The following is a 19,783-nucleotide window of genomic DNA, read 5'->3' on the forward strand; positions in this document are numbered from 1 at the left end:
GGCTGAGGAGAGACAAACCCAGCATTGCCGGTGTGAGGCTGAGAGACAAACCCAGCACTGCTGGTGTGAGGCTGAGGGGAGACAAACCCAGCACTGCCGGTGTGAGGCTGAGGAGAGACAAACCCAGCATTGCCGGTGTGAGGCTGAGAGACAAACCCAGCACTGCTGGTGTGAGGCTGAGGGGAGACAAACCCAGCACAGACGCTGCCAGCGCTGAGTCCTGCAGGGGTAATGGCCACGGCTATTTCCCAATGCAGCCCATCACCCTCCACCAACGTCACATCACTGGCTTCATTGTCACTTCTCATGGACATCTGGACCACAGAGATCAGTCCCAGGCCTTCCCTACTCTGTGCATGTTCCGTTCCAGGAGCCTTTGACACCTTCTTTGAGAGACAGAGAGGGAAAAATATCTCCCAGTCTTATAAAACATGTTTTATGTTGAGCGGTGCTTACAGCTTCATGAATTGCAAAACGATTTTAAAATCTCGGTATTACAGGAAAATCCGTTCTGGTTCAGTGCCTCTGTCACTAAAACTCACGGCGTGCACCCCGCCAAAACAGTCACAGGCACCACTGAGACTCAGTCATCAGTTCTGGGCCAGGCCCCACTCCTCCAAACAAATATTTCACCTTCCAATACAACTGCAGGAGCATGGAGGGAGAGGCAGAAGCAGGGGGAGCACGTTTAGCAGAGAAAAGCCAGTAGAAAGCCAAGAAGCAGATTCTTTACACTATAATATCTCCTCAGTTTAATTTCCTCTCTTTTGTGTGTGGAGTGGCAGGAACAACATCAAAAGCCTTGAGGGCAGAGAACTTCTGACCCATCCCTGACTTACCACCGTAACGTCTCCTGGCCCCAAAGTCCCCATTATGGTTTGGACTTCGAAGAGCAATAAAGAATGTCAGGCTGACAAATACGTGTTATCAGAAGAGATTTCTTCTTCAGTTTACAAGATGATTCCACAGTTTTATTGCACCTCTCTGGAGGTCCCAGACTATGCACTGTTATTTTTCCTGCTCCCACTCTGAGAGACGAACAAACAGCTCCATTTTGGGTTTGAGCCCACAGGGGCCGTCACCCCACAACTGAAAATTTTAATAGATGGATCTGCAAAGGTCAGTGACTGGCGAAGTCAAAGCAGATGGCTAAGAAGGAAGGGAAATATAGACGACACCATTGACTCAGGCTAATAGGGACACGTACTTTTTGGACACCGAACTCCAAATTCTGCCATAAACTGACTTCAAGGTGTGGAGCTGCACAATGATTGCTCCCAACACTATTCTGTACGTGACAAACGGCATCTCCACCAGCAAAGGACACACACAACTGCTACAATCGCTCCATACTGCAGATGCCTCTAGAAATCTGGAATTTTGCAGAGAAGTCCTCACTATACTCCACAGTAAGACCTGTTGCATTATTATCACTCATTTCTCAGTTGTTCTCAAAGCATTTGTGGGCTAGACTGAGGGATACTGAGGCAGCTAATAGCTCTGCCCCTGCCGCCCGGCGCACCCCCCGAGAGAACACGTTCCAGATCAACAGACACTGGCAATAAGCTGCAGGACGGGCTGGAAGCGCGAGCCGCTCGCCGCCCGTGCGCAGCCCGCGCCGCGCGCTGGACGCGCCCGCTGAGCCCAGACGTACGATCAGGTGAGTTAAGTACAATAACAATGAAATGCTGCACACTTTCCATTGCAATAAAAATGATAATGATTCTGCTGAAAATATCATTGCTTCACACTCATTTAATTCTGGAAATCTAAATTCACAAAGGAAACAAGAAGCCCTTTAATCTCCTGGTAGATAAATAGCCCAATTTTATTTCTACTATTATTTTTTATCCTTTTCCGAGACATTTTATAAGACTTCAGAACATAAGAGCACAGTTTAATTAACATTATCACATTAAAGAGCACAGCCAAAATTTTCATGGAGTTTTAACTGAAATAGAATACTGTCTCAGTTGTTGGGTTTTTTGCATCAAGCATAATGATGAAAAGCACAGTCTGTGCTGATTGCTGGACGGTGTGTGGTGTATTAGCCAAGTAGCCATTTGGATAGTTGAGGATGATCTTTCCTCGCAGAGACGCACCGAGGTGCTTTGTGAGCAGAAAGGCACTTTCCATCGCCTTTGTTCCCACCTCCAAAATGAGCGGTTTTGTCTCCACAGGTGATGCCAATTACATGCAAACATTTTTTGGATGGAGGTTTGTGCACCTGCTTCTCCACCGTGCAGAAGATAATAAGGCAGCTTTATGCTCAAATAACACCTTCCATCAGAGGATCTCGGAACTCGCTGAAAATGTTACACGCTGTCCCTCAGCTGCCTTTTGGCTGCTCGAATCAAACCTGGGACCTCTGGCTGAAAAAGCGCAAGCGTTCATCTCCAGTCGCAGCTGTAGCAACGTTCTCAGCGTCTCATCACAACGGAGCCAAGAGCAGAAGGTCACGGTTGCACACGGAGCGGTGCCAGGGCCCAGCGCCGTTCATCCCGCCCGCGGACGCGACGGGAGGCTGATCTGCCACAGACGCCGGCAGCACAAAGCGCCGTGGGCCACTGGGCAGGGCGGTGGCACAGTCACCGCCCCCAGACGCAGGAGACAAGAGGTGACACCTCCATTCGCAAGGCCTGCGGAGGGAACGGGGCTGTGGGACATCACCGTCCTATCTGCCTTAACAGGAGCGGCACGTCCATCTCCCCTGGGTGGTAAAAATGGGAGCTGTGCCTTTTGGTTTTTGCTCCGTCCCAAACTAAGAGACAGCTTTCTTTTCCAGCCATCTATAGCAGAAATAGCACAGCAAGTGAAACTTTTAATACTGGATCGATACATTGGCTTATGTGCATCGACCTGAATAAATAAACTACCTTCCCAGGAGCACCATGGCTTTGATTAGGATCTAATTATAAGACTTTTTTACTATATATATTTTTGTTCTAAGTTCATATTGTGTGTTTCTGAGTGGCCATATAGCTCCTAGAGAACGGGGGACTTTAAAGAAGCCGGTTTGGGAGGCTCGTGCTGCTCTCTGGATTTGCAAGCGGGTAAGGTGACCTTAACTAAATGTCTGGTTGGCAAAGGATATTACGTGTTCCCTTCCTTGTCGTAGACAAAACAACTTTAATTAATTGCTTGAGAACATTTTCCACTGTACATTAGGAACGACACCCAAATAACTGTGGTTATGAATTTATACTCTTTCCCAAAGCTCTCGAGTTCTTGGCAAACACAACAAAGGACAGATCTGAAGACCCAACTTCAATTCTCCTTTTTGCTTCCTCCATCCTAAATCAATAGATATATAAAAGTTGGAGATGAAAACAAATCATGATCATGCGGCAGCTTGCAGGGGAAAACACCATCTACAAGAAAACAAATCAATAACACTTGGTATTCTCGGGGCATGGTCTCCTGTTGTGGTCAATAAGTGCCGGTGTACGCCATCCATCACCACGGCTGCAGCGCACAGGTTGAAATGGCACCTCCAGTTGTTAAGCAACTGTATTTCTCAAATGTAACAGGATTTGCTTTTGAGAATGATTTGCCCTGCCAGCAGGTGGGGACAGGAAAAGCCGAATGAGAGCAGAGCCTTCCGGTGCTCGCTTTGTGTCATCTGCGCCTCGGAAACAGAAATACTTCCTCGGCAAGGATTTTCTGTAGTGTTTCAGTTGGGAAGGCTCATTGATTTTAACAGGCAAACTAAGCAAAAAAAGCAGGTTTGAAGGAAGAGATGTAGGCAGATTAGGCTAGATTAGACTAGGTTAGATTAGATTAGCTTAGATGACTGGATGACCTCTTTAGTGTTCAAACAGGGCTGCCTCAGAAAAGCTATTTTTATTAAATACCCAGCAAATCCTCACCTCGGAATTTAGATCAAGACCAAAGAGGCTGCTTTATTCTCTGCGAGGAGGAGGCAGAAGCTAATTACACTGGTTAGAATTCAGGCACAATGTGGATGGAATGTTCTTAATGAACAGGAGGGGCTGCAGAAAGTGGAAGTGGTTTAAAATTTGCTGTGCACCGATGTTGGACGTACAGAGAACAGCGTGTTGCTCAGCTTTCAAATTCATGTTATAAGAAGAAACACTCTGCACCTCACCCGTCTTTTTACAAGTTTTACTTGTGGTGCTATGTACGGAGCAGTAAAACAACAGACGGAGGGGCCAGAGAAGGATGCTGGTCCTCGGCTTCGCTACAAAGGGACAGCTCAGGTCACGCGTTAAACCAAAACCAATACGCTGTACACTGAGAGTACGGACGGCAACAGGCAATCAAGTCAGCCTGGTCTAACGAGCAGTGGGTTAAATCAATGGGTTTTACTTTGCAGTATGAAGACAGTCACTCCGTGTGGTCTGGCGGAGCAGTGGTAGCTCATCAAGTGAATTGGATTTGATCAACTGCTGCGATTGCCAACGCGACCACCGCTCACCGGCCTGGGGCACAAGCCAAGAGCGGCCAAGCAGATGAACATGCCACAAGCTGCCGCGGCGCGCCACGGCGAGAGCAGGGTGCTGCAAACGCCGCATCTCTGCGCTGGGTGCCTCGGCTAGAACTGCTGCCCTCATAAAATCTGTCATGACTTGTCCCAATAAAGATCTTAATTTTGCTGGATGGGCCTCCTCCGAACAGCACAAAGTAACCATCTGTCACAACAGAGCGTCATAAGGCAAATGAATCCTTCCTGGCTGCCACAAACAGCACGCTGAGCTTTCCGGTCTATTGATTTTCTTTCTGTCTTTCCAAGTAGAATATTAATACATGTCTCTGAAGGGTAAAGTCAGAGATTATCTGAGAGTTAATAAAGGAAGGTGTCTCGCTTTGACACAATACATCCAGCAGCCGTTGCAACCTGTATTGTTCCTGAGTGTCCGTTAACCTCAACAATAAGCAACTCCATGGGAGAGGCCGAATGACAGGAGGGTATTCCCCCACCCCAGATTTCTCCACCATTGCTGTGGTGGCCGTTTGCTTTTGTAACGCACTGGAACAGGCTGCCCAGGGCAGTGCTGGAGTCACCATCCCTGGAGGGCTGGACATGCAGATGAGGTTCTCAGGACATGGGGCAGTGCCGGGCTGGGTTATGGTTGGACTCGATGATCTTGAGGGGCTTTTTCAACCAAAACAAGTCTCTGATTCTATGTTCCACTGCCCCACGTGGACACAGGCAATGACACTCGCTCCCTTTCTCTGCTCTCTGCCATGTCTAAGCCCAGAGCCGTCTCTCGCTGTGGTTCAGATGAACCCTCTCTCCAGAGATCCCTCCTTCTCTTTCCACCGAACACGGTGATCACCTATGCTTTGAGCTCAGGTAAGAGCAGAGCTGATACATGGCATCTCAAGACCTTCACGCGTATGGAGTCCACCACCTCAGGTAAGCAGGCTGGTCCTTCCCCATCTCGGTCACCCCCAGGTCTGTGCCTGCTGTCCCAGCAGTTAATGCCACTGCGTGTGCCGGGGGATCCGCAAACCAGACACGCCAGGGACACACGAGCCCTCGTTACTGCTGCTGCCCCTTGGCCACGCTGATTGCGCTCACCGCCTCTTCCTAGAGTCGCTAATCATTATTGCGATCTGCAAATTTGCAGGTTATCACTCAAACTGGTCAAACATTAGTCAGAAAAATGCTTTAGATTTATTTTGCGGCACATTTTCAAATGATTATTTGATTAATATTTTTCCCTAATGTTTTCAAAGCTTAATTTTGTTCAAATTAATGAGAACTGACATGAATCACGTCACACTGTGCTGTAACTGCAGTGATAGATGTGCTTGTTGAGGGCACAACATGTTTGTGCACCTTTAAAAGTTCAGGAGTCTATGCAGCAACAGTTGGATTATCTTCTGGGACAGTCACTGCTGACAGACGGGGCTGGGTCCCCGAGCCACTGACAAAGAAACAAGGAACGTCAGCTTCCAAGGACTAACCCACGGAACGGCAGCATCTGTCTCAGTATCATTTACCCTTTATTAATTGGGGTGCAGAAGTAGGCAGCTGGCAACCTCCTCCCAGTGCTGCCTTCGCGTGTACAGACTGTGCACTGGCGGTAATGAAATCATTATTCACCCACCCTTTAGCAGATGTCGCAGCCCTTGGGTGGGTTTTCACTCTCCTTGAAAAGCTCTGGTAGAACATCACAAGTGAAGTCCAAGCAAAGCATTTCGAAAATAATGAAAATGAATCTCCTCTCATTTTAGACATCCAACAGGAACATGCCTACGTTTCCACTTGCTGCTCTGGAGTCGGTCGTGTCTTCAAAGGGAACTTGTTTAGACCCAGCTGAGCTGGCTGCCTGACTACGGGAACAGCAGCAGGAGCCTATTTATTCCCACCGACTCTACACCAAGTTCACGGTCATTAGTTCACATTTATGCACCTAAATAATAAATATCTAACTCAGCGCAGAGCAATATGCCCTCAAAGGGGACACGGTTTTATATATATGGGCAGGTGAAGTTGTACATCTTAGAGGACTGTTCATACGTTCGCAGATGGTGGTGGCAGACGTGACTCCGAACGCCGCAGCAGCGCGTCCCGTCCAATGGCCGCAGTGATTTACGTGCCGCAAAGCGAGGGAGGCGAGATGGATCACCCTGTGATAAATCAGTTTGCAGCTTTTCATCGCAGCGCTGGCGCTGAGAGCGCGGCGCCGCTGATTTGTGGCGGTATCAGCCCTCCGTGATTCATCTGCAGCGCGGGCCCCTCCGCCGGCTCCCAGAAGCGAGCGGAGCGTGGCCGCGTCCCGCTGCCGCATCGGGACACACAGAACTCACCTGGCCTTGTTTTCTGAGGGCTTGTTCATCTGATCGCACTTCTCCCGTGTTCGCTTCATAGTCAAGCATGAGGATCGCAAACGGCCAAAGAAGATCCCCTCCGTTATCTCCCCGAGGTGCCTCCGTGCCCGTTTCCCAGCCTGGCGTGGTCCCTCTGAACAGCAGCGCAACCTCCTGCCGCTCCAGCCGCTCCTCCTGGGCTTCTGTTGTTTGCATTCAGACACCAAACGCTTTTTAAGAGCTGCCCATAGACTTGATGAAGGTAAAAAGTGTGAGAGAAACGAGTTAATTTGAATAAAAATCACTCGACAGTAATTTCAGAACTGGGAATACAGTCTAGACCACCAACGGATGTCTCACCATCAGGCTGTACTGTTTTTCTTGGCCAATTTTATACAAAAAAAGGGGGGGGGGGGGGGGGGGGAAGCATTGTGTCAAACTTCAAAGGAAATTTATAATACTGTTTTCACGTGGAAGACAATTTGAATACCAGTGCGCTCTCTCGGCCCCAAGTACCTGTATGTACTGTATGTACACGGGCAGCGCGAGGGCTGGGATCAAACAACTGAGGCTGTTCACAAAAAGAAATACCACCATCAGCTCTATCCCACCCACAAGTTTCAGTCTAATTACTTCCCCGGGGTGCCCTTCCAGACAATTCCTTCCCATTTGCAACTCTCTTTGACCCTCTTTGATTTCCTGTTTGCTCGGCGCAATTTTCCTCCCTAACCACTTCTGAGCTCCCTGTAAGTTGTGGTTGCTCAGAAAATGTCACTCAAGCAGTCCCGGGTGGAGAGGTTAATGCAAATCAGGCTCTGGCTGCTCACCCGCTCTCTCCTTCGCCAGCACACAGAAATCTGCTCTCCCTCCAGAGCACTTCTCTGCAAAATAATCACCTCGTGCAGATGAAAGATGCTGAGACTGTTATTCCTGGTCTCATCAGCGGCCGGCAGAGGAATCACTGATGCTGCGCTGACTGGGGCACCCCCGTGAACTTCATTCTGAGCTCAGATATTATAACTCTTTTTTACATCAGCACACAGCATTCCTTCCCTTCTGCCTGCACCCTTTCCCAGCTGCCTTCACCAAAAGGGGCAATGAAGCCGCTGTGCTCTTCACAGGTACAGCATCGGCACCCGGCCTCCAAAGAGCAGCCGAAATTCAACGTATCCAGGCGCCCAAACTCTGTCACTCACAGGACACGTCCCATCTTCCTCTACTCTTCCTCACTGGAAGGAAATGAGCTCGGATGGAGGAAATCTGCTTATCCAGGAAATAATAATAATCACCTACATTATATTTAAACCAAGGCTTTCTCCCTGGAGGATCCCAAAATACCCAGTTAACCGTACGGCATATACTTCATTTATCTGCCAGGACAGGACATGGCAGCGCAGCAACACGTGTTCGCACACCCAAAGTGCGGGAGTTTTGCACTTGAAAACGCCAGCAAAAGACCTGCCTATAAATCTGTGAAGTAAATACATAAATTTTCAGTCATGCAAAAGCACATTCCGTAATTCCTATATAAAAAGTAGTGCATTGTAACAGTTTTATTATAATGGTAACTTGAGGATGCTTCTTGTTTATGGGATGCAATAACCATATCATAGACAAAATAAATCCTAACAGGCGATGGTGGAGTATTCAGCACCTCAGTTTATTAGCTGAGGACAGAGTTATTACCAAGCCAGCCAGAAACGCCCCAGTCTTGCGGTTGTTATTATTCTGATGATGCTTTTAATTAAATATTAAAATACTAACGGAAAGCCTCTCAAGCACAGGTGTGGACAGGTGCCTTAGGAAAGACGCTATTTTGGTCCTTCCTTTGGCTGCCAACTGCCCCTGTTCCATCCACACTGTAAATCAACCTGCGTCCCACACACTCTCCTCCTCTTCCTCCTCCGTGTCCTTCCTCCTAAGGGACAAATTAGTGTCTGTGACACAACAGTCGCTCCTGGGGACCCCTCAGAAAGCGGAACGGGTGCACGACCGCCTCCCAGCACCAGCATCCATTAACGCCACCAGCAGTTCTCGTAACTCGCCAGCTGGAGAACTACACGTGAGACACCTGGATCGCTATTAGAAAGAGATATTTCCCCTTGACTTTGCATCCCAATCTCGCCCTCGCAATCTCATAAACATGAGAGTCTGGATGAGCCAGCACAGCCTCACGTCTATTTGTCAGCAGTATATAACCATCCAACACACCTCCGTTTCTCACTGTATCACCTATACATCCACAGCAGCCGCAAGACAGAAACATTTCAGACAAGCAGTTAAATATGAAACTGCAAAAGGGCCCTGGACTAAATTAAGCATTCAGCTCTGAACACAGTGGCGTAAAATGGCTTTTCAGAGAGGGGTGGGTGCGGCGCTGGGCACACGGGGCCTCTGAGGTGATCCAGCCTTGGCTCGCTACATTCTGGAGCCACGGAGAAAATACTCAGTCGTTTGTTTTTATTGCAGAATCACGCTGCAGTTCTGCTTTGACTCGGGCTGGATGCTGCACCAGGCTCAGAGTCTCAGCAGAGGGAGGGATTTCAGCTTCTAAAGATCGGGACAGTTTTATTTGCCCATCGCTTTCAGATCTTTCTTCTCTGCCATTGGAAAGCTGGGGGCTGCGGTACCTGCTTCCCCACTGGGATCTCCCCACTCCTCCTCCCTCCTTGGCTGCGAGCGCAGGGAGCCCCCCAGGGGTGACAAAGGTCTCTGGGCTCAGCGACCAGCTGGCAATCCTTGGGGTCGCTCAGCATGACGGGCAGTTCCATCTCAATTTCAACTTTTTTCCCACTGTTTTCCCCCCTGAGCAATAAGGGTGACAGTATCTCACCTCTTAGTGTCCAATCGAGGATTAATTAGTATTTGTAACACGCCTGAGGACAGAACAGGCTCAGATATTCTGGCTACTTGGGCACAAGATCAACTTGTATTTTACTTTTTTACTTTATTCTCTTTACTATCCAACTCCAGGGGTTGGTCTTAGAGCAACGTAACACAGAACAAAACACACTGGGCAAACCTGAACAAGCTGAAGAATTCTAAGGCTATCCCATGACCCTGGAAGGGCCTGAAAGGAGCTGCCACAAATTATTTATGAGGGTTATACTTTGATTCCTTTCACAGGTTTTCTCCTGCAGGCCTGCGATGAGCGCTGAACACAGCACCAGGAGCTGGGAGGTCCTGCTATGCCCCTCTCCGCACACCCTGGCTGGGCCCTGCAGACAAATTCTCTTTGAAGCCCAAGGTCAGCGTGTCCCGCTGACTCTGCCAGGCTGGTTTCGAGGCTTTCTAGCAAAAACAACAAAAAAGCGCCCCAGGTTCTTCTCCTTCCAAGAGCAGTTTCTTGTTCAGCTCACCCTGCGAGGCTGAAAAGTGCGACCACGAAACCTCATGAGTTTTTAATCCTGTGGTCATGAAGTCAATGAAAAGGGGCTGAGACGGAGAGTGGGACGGAACAGAACGTTCCGCAGGCTCCAGCGGCTGAGGGATCAGAGCAAAGCGGTGCCAGAGAAAGTGGATACAGAACATACACAGAACACATTTGCTATGTAAAAGCTACATATTTCAGCATACCTGTTGCTCCACAAGTATAGACCTGGCTTCATCAAGATGTAGTAACATTAAATAAACTAACAATTTCTACAACACTTGAAGAAGCTTCAGCTGCTTTGCCTGTTCACACAATGGAGATAATTTCCTTTATCTGACATGTTTTCCGGGAGGAGAAGAGTGGGCTGCAGGAAAAATAAGGATGATTCAGAAATTCTGAAGCCTCGAGAAATCAGTCCCATGTTAGCACTGAACAGCAGCAAGGGATTTGTACAAGGAGGGTGACGGGTCACTGACTTTCGCTTCAAAGATTCAAAGCAGAAACAACAACAACGCTAAAAAATAGCCTGAGGTTCTGATCTTTGTGAAACAGAGAATTCAGTTCTGGCTCAGGCTGAGCTGAGGTTTCATTTTGTTGTACAACTTTGATTTAATAAAACATTGGCTTGAGCACAGTCATAGGAATTACTCGACCTATTAGCCAAGAGTTTAGTGTGCGAGTACCACCGCTGAGGCCGGCGGAGCGTGCCGGTCCCTGCTCTGCCCTGCTCTGCTCTGCCCGGGCAAGGCACCAGCTCAGCAGCAGGAGCGGGTTGTGTTTCAGCACTCCTGCCTGTGTCCTTCCCATCTCTATCTCACCTTTGCTCCATCCCAAGAACCAGCAACAGGAGCACAACAGCAGTTCTCCTCCTGGCTTGCAAACGCATGAAACAAGCAGCCCTGCTCAGAGAGGTAAAAAAGGAGAGATGAGGCTCAAACCCAGGGCTGACGTAGCCATGTGCACCCGAAACGAGAACCTGACATAAAGTGTGACATCTCCTGGGTGGGAAAATAGATCTGTTCTTATTTCTAAGGTGGTGGATCTAATAAAGTTGTTGCTGTTATTTATCTTGTAAACATCATCTTGAATCTACTGCTGTCAGCAACCATTATTTTCTTACAGGTCTCCTGATGATGATACATATCAGCATTCCCGGGTTCCTCGTTTCTCTGTGCGGAGAAGCCTCAGCTTTCCTTTACAAACAATAAGCTTCTCACAGCCCACCTAGATCAGCAAAATAATTTACACAGGTGACCAGACACTAGAAGGAGAAGGTGAAGAAGAAAAATGTCAAACTAGCACTGAAAAACCAAATCAAATAAAAATTAAGCCCATGAATTGTTAAAGCCAATTTTAGGATTTTTGAGTCATGAATGCAACAGCGATGCCAACATTCTTCCTAATCCCCAAGGATATCATTTGAAGACTGCCACCGAGAGCTGCGGCAGGTCTGAATAGTCAGAAACAACTCAGCTACCGTTCAGTCACCTAAAATGATCTTGGGGAGGACCACAAGAGGACCCTTGGGGAGGACCACAGTCCAGCACCACAAAGTCCCTCTGCTGACTCTTGGAAGAGGCAGGACAAAAGACGCCAGGAAGGGATTTATGAGCCTGTGAGCTGAGCAGAGTGTTTGAATGAACGGAGGGACGTCCAGAGCTCAACCAGTCGTCTCCAGCACAGAGGAAGAACAGAAGCTGTTGTTCATCTCTACATTGTCTACTGAGCCCACCTGTGTGGCACTGGCACGGGCCGACCGTGAAATAAATCCAGCGTTTAGAAGGGATCTTTTCCTGATGGATGCATTCCTGAAAATGGACGGTCATAAAAGAGAAAAATAGACTGGCTATGCCCCGATAGCAACAACCTGTGAAGTCATTATCATCAGCTCCCCCACGTGAATCAGGATTCTGTGCCTGTGCAATGCACTTTGTGAAGTCATTGATCAGCACGCAGATTTATGGACTCCACAGAAGCTGTCCTGGTCACTGTTCTCTCCTCCGGTTTACTAGAAAAAGCTCTATTTAGATTTTGTCGAGGTGACTGCTCCCCCGTGCAGCCTGGCCCCCGCAGCGCAGGGGATGGCGCAGGACGGACCGCAGCACGCTGCCACGCGGTCCAGCTTCTGCCTCATCTCCAAGGTGCCCAGGAGAACCCACTCCCATCATTGCTCTCATTTCCAAGACAGGGAAGTTCTTGCAGGCTCCACACCTTCCCGCAAGGTTCATCCTCAGATTATCTGCTATTTCCACAGCTCCTTTTCTAAATGCCTGAAATAGTTTAAGTTTGGTGTGCTGTTACCAATGAACCACAAACGTCCCTGTCCCAGCTCTGCTGCCCCTGTCCCAGCTCTGCTGCCCCTGTCCCAGCTCTGCACGGGTCTGAGTGCTGAGTTTCCCTTTCCGTGCTCTCCTTCTGTCAGTACGGCGGTACACAGTCTTTCCTTGGAGGCTGCTACACCTCCATTTCATGATCCTACGCATTAAGCCATGAATCTCCAGGGCTGTGAAACGGTGCCTGAGCTATTCTTTCCCCTCTTCACGAACAGCAGTCTAAGAGAATTGCAGAGTCAACAATTTTATGCTCCTGACAAGTATTTGCTTTGTCTTGCCAATTTTATCTGCACAGCTATAGAGCTGGCACTGGCAATGGATCACGCTGCTGCAGGGCTCGCTGGCTGGCAGCGCGGAGGTGGAGCACCTGGAGAGAAAACAGGGCGATTCGTCAAAAGTGGAGGTGCTCTGGCATGGCTGAAGGTCTAAAAAGGATCTAAGTTTGTTTCCAGGAGGCAAAAAGAGGGACCTTGCAATGCCCCGTTTTGGGCCCCTCATCATAAGAAGGACATTGAGGCACTAGAGAAAGTGCAGAGGAGGCAATGGAGCTGGTGAGGGGCTGGAGCACAAGTGTGATGGAGACTGAGGGACCTGGGGGTTCAGCTGGAGAACAGGAGCTGAGGGGAGACCTTCTGATCTCTGAACTGCCTGAAAGGAGCTTGGAGCCAGGGGGGTCGGGCTCTGCTCCCCAGGAACAAGCGCCAGGAGCAGAGGAAACGGCCTCAAGTTGCGCCAGGGGAGGTTGAGGTTGGATTTAGGAACAATTTCTTCCCCAAAGGGCTGTGGGGCATTGGAACAGGCTGCCCAGGGCAGTGCTGGAGTCACCAGCCCTGGAGGGTTGGACAGACGGACATGAGGTTCTCAGGACATGGGGCAGGGACAGGGTGGGTTATGGGTGGACTCTTGAGGGTCTCTTCCAACTGAAATGATTCTGTGATTCTGCAATTCCTGTCTGCCTGTTCCACCTTCTGCCCCTGCACGCGTCTCCTTTCAAGCTTTAATTGCCGTCCATTTGAAAGCCGTGCATTGACCAGGTGGCAAGTGCCTTTCTTTAACCTCCTCCAGACATGCCCACCCAGCACCCGCACACGGCAGCGGGAAGGCTGGTGTAGGCAGGTGAAATGAATCTTTTCCTTTGCAATTCCAAACGCATACTTCATCTCCCAGTTAATAATGACTGCGTTCTGAATAAACACTGAAGGTATAGTAGGTACAAAATTAAAGTTAAGCAGCTCTGCTCAAGAGACACATTTACATTCAGCACTGGCAAACCTAGGAAAATACATTTTTAAAAATTAATAGTACCATAATTTAATAAGTTAATTAATAGCCACGCTTAGCATTCTGCTTTTAAAACATAGGTGGGTATGGTGCATTTTTTACAAAACACTTTTTTTCCACTTAAAACAGTCGTGATGTGTTACAAATACCTCAGGATGTGACTAAAACCCGGACAAGTCCTGTAATGCTGATGAATTTAAACAGCTGGGTTTTTAGGTAGAAACAAAATATTACTTCCACAAACCAGACGATCACGAATGATCAGTGGAGTTAACAAGCCTGGTTACAGATAAAGGATCATGTTACGCCCTTTACAAATCTCAGAAAATGCATTCTCTGCTATTACCTTGCATTGCAGTACCATGCAACTGTCCTATGAAATTTTAATACAACCTTTATTGGAGCTGAATTATTTACTGGCAGACAGGAACAGACGGTCGTCCAGCCCGTGGCCTCGAAGGGAAGGAGACGATGCCAGAGCCCACAGTAAATCAGCGTCGCTCCACCAGCTCCCGTGTGTCTGCTCCAGGATGCCGAGCAAGAGCACTGGCCATTTGCGCTTTACTGATGAGATAATCTGACCATCCAGTACTCAGGGATCAGCACATGGAGGTTTTTGTCCCAAAGCACAGCTTGGATCAGGTGTTGGCAAAGATTTCCCTTTTTCAGGGGACCCCCTATGAGCGGCTAAAGCCTCTTTATGCCAGTCACCGTTGCCCGGGGAGCCCCCTGTTCCCGCGGGCCTGGGCCAGACCTGGTGCGAACCAGCAGAGACCTGCCCGGGACACCTCTGACCGCACCAGCGACAGACGGACCGCACAGCACAACCGCTGACCCACCCCGCACAGAGGTGACTCAGCTACAGGTGCTTCCAATGAGTTCTGAAAAGCTGTTTGAGTCAACGTTTCTACCGGGCCGGATTTTCATTTTACCACAGAAACTGATGTGCAGAAAACGAGGGCTCAGCTCCACACCACATGGTCCCATTGAAGCCTTTATGATCTGAACATCATTCGCTCTTCACCTCTAGATTTGCAGCAAAAGAGGGATAAAGGGGGAAAGAAGAGCATTTGCTGTTCACTCTGTGGAGTAGCTGCTCCTAATTCATTACTGTCTCATCTCACAATTCAAATTCTGAGTATGAAGCAGAAGCCATATGCTTAACGCCAAGCAAAATATGGGATTCCTATTCTGTGGCAAATCCTCATGTTTCCATACTTTGTTTTCATCCCAAACTGTGATGGAAAGCAAATGTTTGTTATCGAACTTAAACTCCAGGAGCATTTCAACGAGACGTTTTTAAATGAAGAGAAAGAGGTGGATATAGTTCAAGCTGAAAGATTTCACTGCTTTCTGTGGAGCTGATCTAAAACACCTCCTTCCCAGTCATCTCAGCGTTAGGCGAGATTATTAATTAGTGTAAAAAAACTAGTTGAGCTTCCAGACCTTGGGAATCTGGGCTCGATCCTGCCAAAGTGCTGCTCTAATGGGGCTGGAAAGGCCCCTCCTCACAAACCGGGAATCTCTCACCAGCTTTTATGAAGAGAACTGTCCAAGATAGGGAGGATTTAAGCTCAAATCTATAAAACAGGCTTAGTTAAGAAGGAGCTTCACCTAATTGAAAACAAGTCCTGGGCCCAGGTGACTTTCCAAGGTCGGAACAGGAGTCAGTACTGGATGACCCTCTTGTGCCCTCATTTAATCAAAGTCATTAATTTAAAGCATGAATTCCAACACCCCTTTAATCCTTCTTAACAATAAGAAGCGCTATTAAATCCTTAATGTGCCTACTTTAATTATAACCTATCAAACACAGAATCAATTCTAAGCGGTAAACATGAAAAGCAGTATTCTGAAAGTGGATGAGATCAAGCCTTTTAAAATGCAAATTGAGACTGGAGCATTAAACCCATAATAAAGTTCAATTAATCTTTCCCCTTAAAACACACACAAAATGTTTAATCTCAGTCTAATCTGATTGAATCAGAGCCCAGGACAGCGGCTCACGTGCGCCCAGGAGCTGGAACGCCACGAAGCTGGGAGGGGGACGCGGGTGTCGGGGGCAGGGGAGCGGACTCTTTACAATTTGGGATGAAGGGGATTATTGTTTGAGGTTTATATATTTTATAAGTTTCCCAATATCCTGTAAGCCTTTCAAAACCCCGCACCCGAAGGCACAGCCATAGGGAGCTCCCTCGGTACGGGTGCAACCACAGGCCCCGCCGAGGGCTGATGGAGCTTCTCCTGCCTGGAACGGGCAGGAATCACATATTCCACTTGCAGCACGTTTGTTTTCCGTTGCCGCACAGTGTGGAAGTGAGAATGTAACCGCCAGTCCTGCGCACCAAAAAACAGGCGTTCGGGGATAATGAGGGTATTTGTTTTACGAAAGAGAAATGTTCCAAGCTGGTTACATGGGTTTTTAAAGGAATATTTATATTGGAGAACAAAGACACTTCTAAACAAAAAGTCACTTGAAATACAAATAAAAATGTTTTGTTTTGACAATCTGGGAACAGGATATTGATGTATTATTGAAACCGCCCGAGTTATTTCTTTTCCTCTCCTGAAATCTGAATTCATCAAATTCAGCACGCTGGTGTGAAACATTCTGGCTGGTTTCTTATTGAAAAAACGTTCAGTTGGAAGAGTATCGAGCAAGTCTACAGGCGACAAAAGTGGGTGTGGGGGGTTGTTAACTACACAGAAGGGGGTTGATATCGCTTAGGTACATGTGTTGACATTAGATGCACCGCAGTGGAGAGATACCCCTCTTATTATCAGTGTTATTTAGCTCTGCTAATGGGTTCGGGCCTGCAGAGAATGTAAATGTAGCTGCACAGCTGGACACATAACAACAGTGTTTGTTTTTGTGTCATTTTTGATGAAAAATATTGGCCAAAAGCCCAATGAAATTTATTTGTAATGAATTACCGGATAATTCAACAAATGAAGTCAGAACGGCTAGGAAAGGGGTAAAATGGTTGAGTTCTAGTGATTGTCCCGTGTTTTTTACCGGTGTACGGCCTCGCCAAAACCCGTGTCTTGCAGAGCTGCTCTCAGAACACACGTGGGGTCAACAGGAGGCACTGGCGAGACTTAATGCTGCCAGCTCCTCAGACGTGCACGGTACATTCGGTGCTGGTGAAGATCCGTCCTTCCGTTCCTGTTTCCAGATGAACCGTCACTGATTTGCTTGGACCCAGTCACGACCAACATGTTTTCAGCGCGGTTGAGATGAAATAAAATAAAATGTAGGCTTCACTGTGACCAGTTTAAGATGTGATGCTGGATAATGCAGCTCATATACATCAATCTAGCTTGCAATAAGCGTATTGTCTCAGCAAACCTCAGAAAGGCAGTCCTGAGTCAAGATCCTTTCATGCTCAGCACTGTAAAAATTGCAGAAAATATCAACTATTAGAACACTGTAAACCGTGCTATGGCCAACGTGCTGATGGCAGTGAAAATATCAACTATTAGAACACTGTAAACCGTGCTATGGCCAACGTGCTGACGGCAGTGAACCGTCCGTGCAACGGGAATGAACAAAAACTGTCCCCTGCTTAGATTTTGCTCTTACTTGGCAGAAAAGTCCAGGTTGCCCAAAATGCCCCAGAAAGGCATGCGATTGGTGAAAAGTATGTTGCTGTAATTACTATGACAGCTTATTATCTTTGCAAATGTAATTACCTGGGGAAAAGACACGTGAGATGCAATATGCCCATCTTGCTCGCATGAGAGAGTGCGATGAAAATAGAATTAAGTTGTGTCACCTCCAGTGTGTCATTTTCCTACAAGCAAGCCTGAACAGATTGATTTCCAGGTCTCCTTCAGTGTAACTTAATCAATTCTGAGTAGATTTAGCTGGGCATATGGATGATCATGTGTCTGGCACCCGCTTCCTCCCCTAAAATGGTTACAGGAATTTCAATCAGCAGCACCAGGGCCTCCCACCATCCCAGCGCTCAGAACATAAAAGGCTTTAATGCATTTTGAGCAGTAATTCATCCTGTCTGGCGCCTCGGAGCGCGAGAACATGGGCCATATTTCCAGCGGGTGCCTGAGAACCTCTGCCTCCGTTCTGCTCTTCGAGAGGAAATGCTCTGAATTCGTCCAAGAGGAAAGTCCTCAGATGGGCCTTCAAAAGGTTCTTTAGATGGGTGAGAGATGTTTGAATCATAGAATCACAGGATCGTAGAATCATTTCAGTTGGAAGAGACCCTCAGGATCATCGAGTCCAACCACAACCTGACTCAGGCACTGCCCCATGTCCTGAGAACCTCGTCTAAATGCCCTTTAAACCCCTCAGGGATGGTGACTCCACCACTGCCCTTGCAGGATGAACACGTAGTCAATTCCCAAACCATTGCTCCTTTGAGAAACAGGAGGGAGTGGAGAAAAGTGGGCCTTGATGGATTTCCATAAACGTAGGTGTCCAGCTGTGGCTGAGATGCTCTGGGCCACCCCAGGCACCGCCAGGATCCGGCAGATCGTCCAGCAGAGCCTACAGCAGACCCGAGAGCACTGGGACCTGCAGCAGGACTTGCCGGCACGTGTCAAACCAGAGAAACTCCTGTTTAAACAGAGTCACAGAATGTCCTGAGCTGGAAGGACCCACAAGGATCATGGGGTCCAACTCCTGTCCCTGCACAGTACAGCCCACGTTCACACCGTGCGTCTGAGGGCACAAGGCAGAAGAATTAAGGCCACAGAAACAGCAGCCAGAGCTGGTTCCTTGCAGGCAGCTGCTGGAGGGGCGGCAGCAGGACAAGCGTGCTAGACACAGGGTGGGAGACGCTGTCCTTGGAGGCAGAGCTGAAGAACAGAATTTACAGAAAACAGGTCTTGGAATTAAACCCCAGCTTTGCGTTGCCTGTTTGTGACCCGCAAGCAGGAGCAGGTGTGGACGGACCCCCCGCCGCAGCTCCGGTCCCTGCTGGCGCTGGTGGCCCCGGTGGGTCGCACCGACCGCCAGAACCGGCCTGAGCAGCAAACCCTGCGGGCGGCCAGGAGCAAGCGGGCGAGGAGCGATCAGCTCTGCCTGCAATTAGAGTGACTTCATTTAGCCCTGAAGCTTTTAAAAGTCCTTTGGATTTCTTTCATGATTAACTGAAGGCACTTTGCAGCTCTGCACTTGCAGAAATGGCTACATAATGAGATAATCAGATGCTGAAATAGTAGTTGTGCTTATTGATTCTTTTTACTTAACATGTAGTGCCTCTGCTTCCAGAAATATGGGAAAAATATAGATTTTTGTGTGTATGTTACATTTTTTGTATTTTTTCCTTTGAGTTATCTCTTAGAATCCCATTATCCTTTGTCATTTACTTATAACTAAGTTTTCATTAAATGTAAAAATTTCAGTGATTATTTCAGTATCTTCACATAATTGTCAATGAAAGCGTCCACAAACATTTTGAAAGAAGTGAAAAAAACGCCCTCACTTCAAAAGATGACAAATAGAAAGAACTTGAAAACTATTTGTTCAGTTATTTGCTGCCTCTCTCTTAGAAGAAGAAAAAAGTTCTAAATAATGCTGGAGTCAGCAAATGGGTTTTCAAAGACACCTCCCGAATTTCCCAGATTTATTAGTTTATCTCTACAATGGAGAGGAATATGGAAATGAGTCAGAAATACATTATGCAAAGCCATAAGTGACACGCAGCAGAACAGAGGGAACGTTCTGCTTTGAGCGGCTGGGGACGATTCGCCGCCTGCAGCACAGGAGCGGAGACGCGAGGGATTCAGGGCAAGACCCAACACCTGCTCTCTGCCACCTGCCACCAGTTGCTTTCCTGCCCGTCTCTCTCCGAAGCCGCCACTGATTTGGGCATTTCCCGGTGTCTGCTTCCGGGGTCACGCGTCCATTATCTCCTGCAAATGCAATTTGCAACATCTCTTGCTGTCCCAACCTTCGGAGCCCTCGGAGAGAGAAAATACCGGTTACCGGGAGCGCACGGTTGTTTGTGTGGAATATATCTAAGCAGCATTACCCACAAAGACCTATGGGGCA

The 19,783-nt window shown here is 48.1% G+C and overlaps 1 long non-coding RNA gene across 1 annotated transcript; it reads right to left on the reverse strand.

Moving 5' to 3' along the window:
• Positions 1-1,804: 1,804 nt before the first annotated feature.
• LOC135576408 (uncharacterized) lies at positions 1,805-7,136 on the reverse strand. The gene is made up of 2 exons (XR_010468121.1): positions 6,781-7,136; positions 1,805-6,600 (listed from the first exon to the last, which is right to left on the reverse strand). It is a non-coding gene; the product is annotated as an uncharacterized LOC135576408 (long non-coding RNA).
• Between the last annotated feature and the right edge of the window lie 12,647 nt (positions 7,137-19,783).

The sequence above is a fragment of the Columba livia genome, chromosome 26 (genome assembly GCF_036013475.1).
Source record: "Columba livia isolate bColLiv1 breed racing homer chromosome 26, bColLiv1.pat.W.v2, whole genome shotgun sequence".
In the NCBI taxonomy this organism is placed as follows: domain Eukaryota; kingdom Metazoa; phylum Chordata; class Aves; order Columbiformes; family Columbidae; genus Columba; species Columba livia.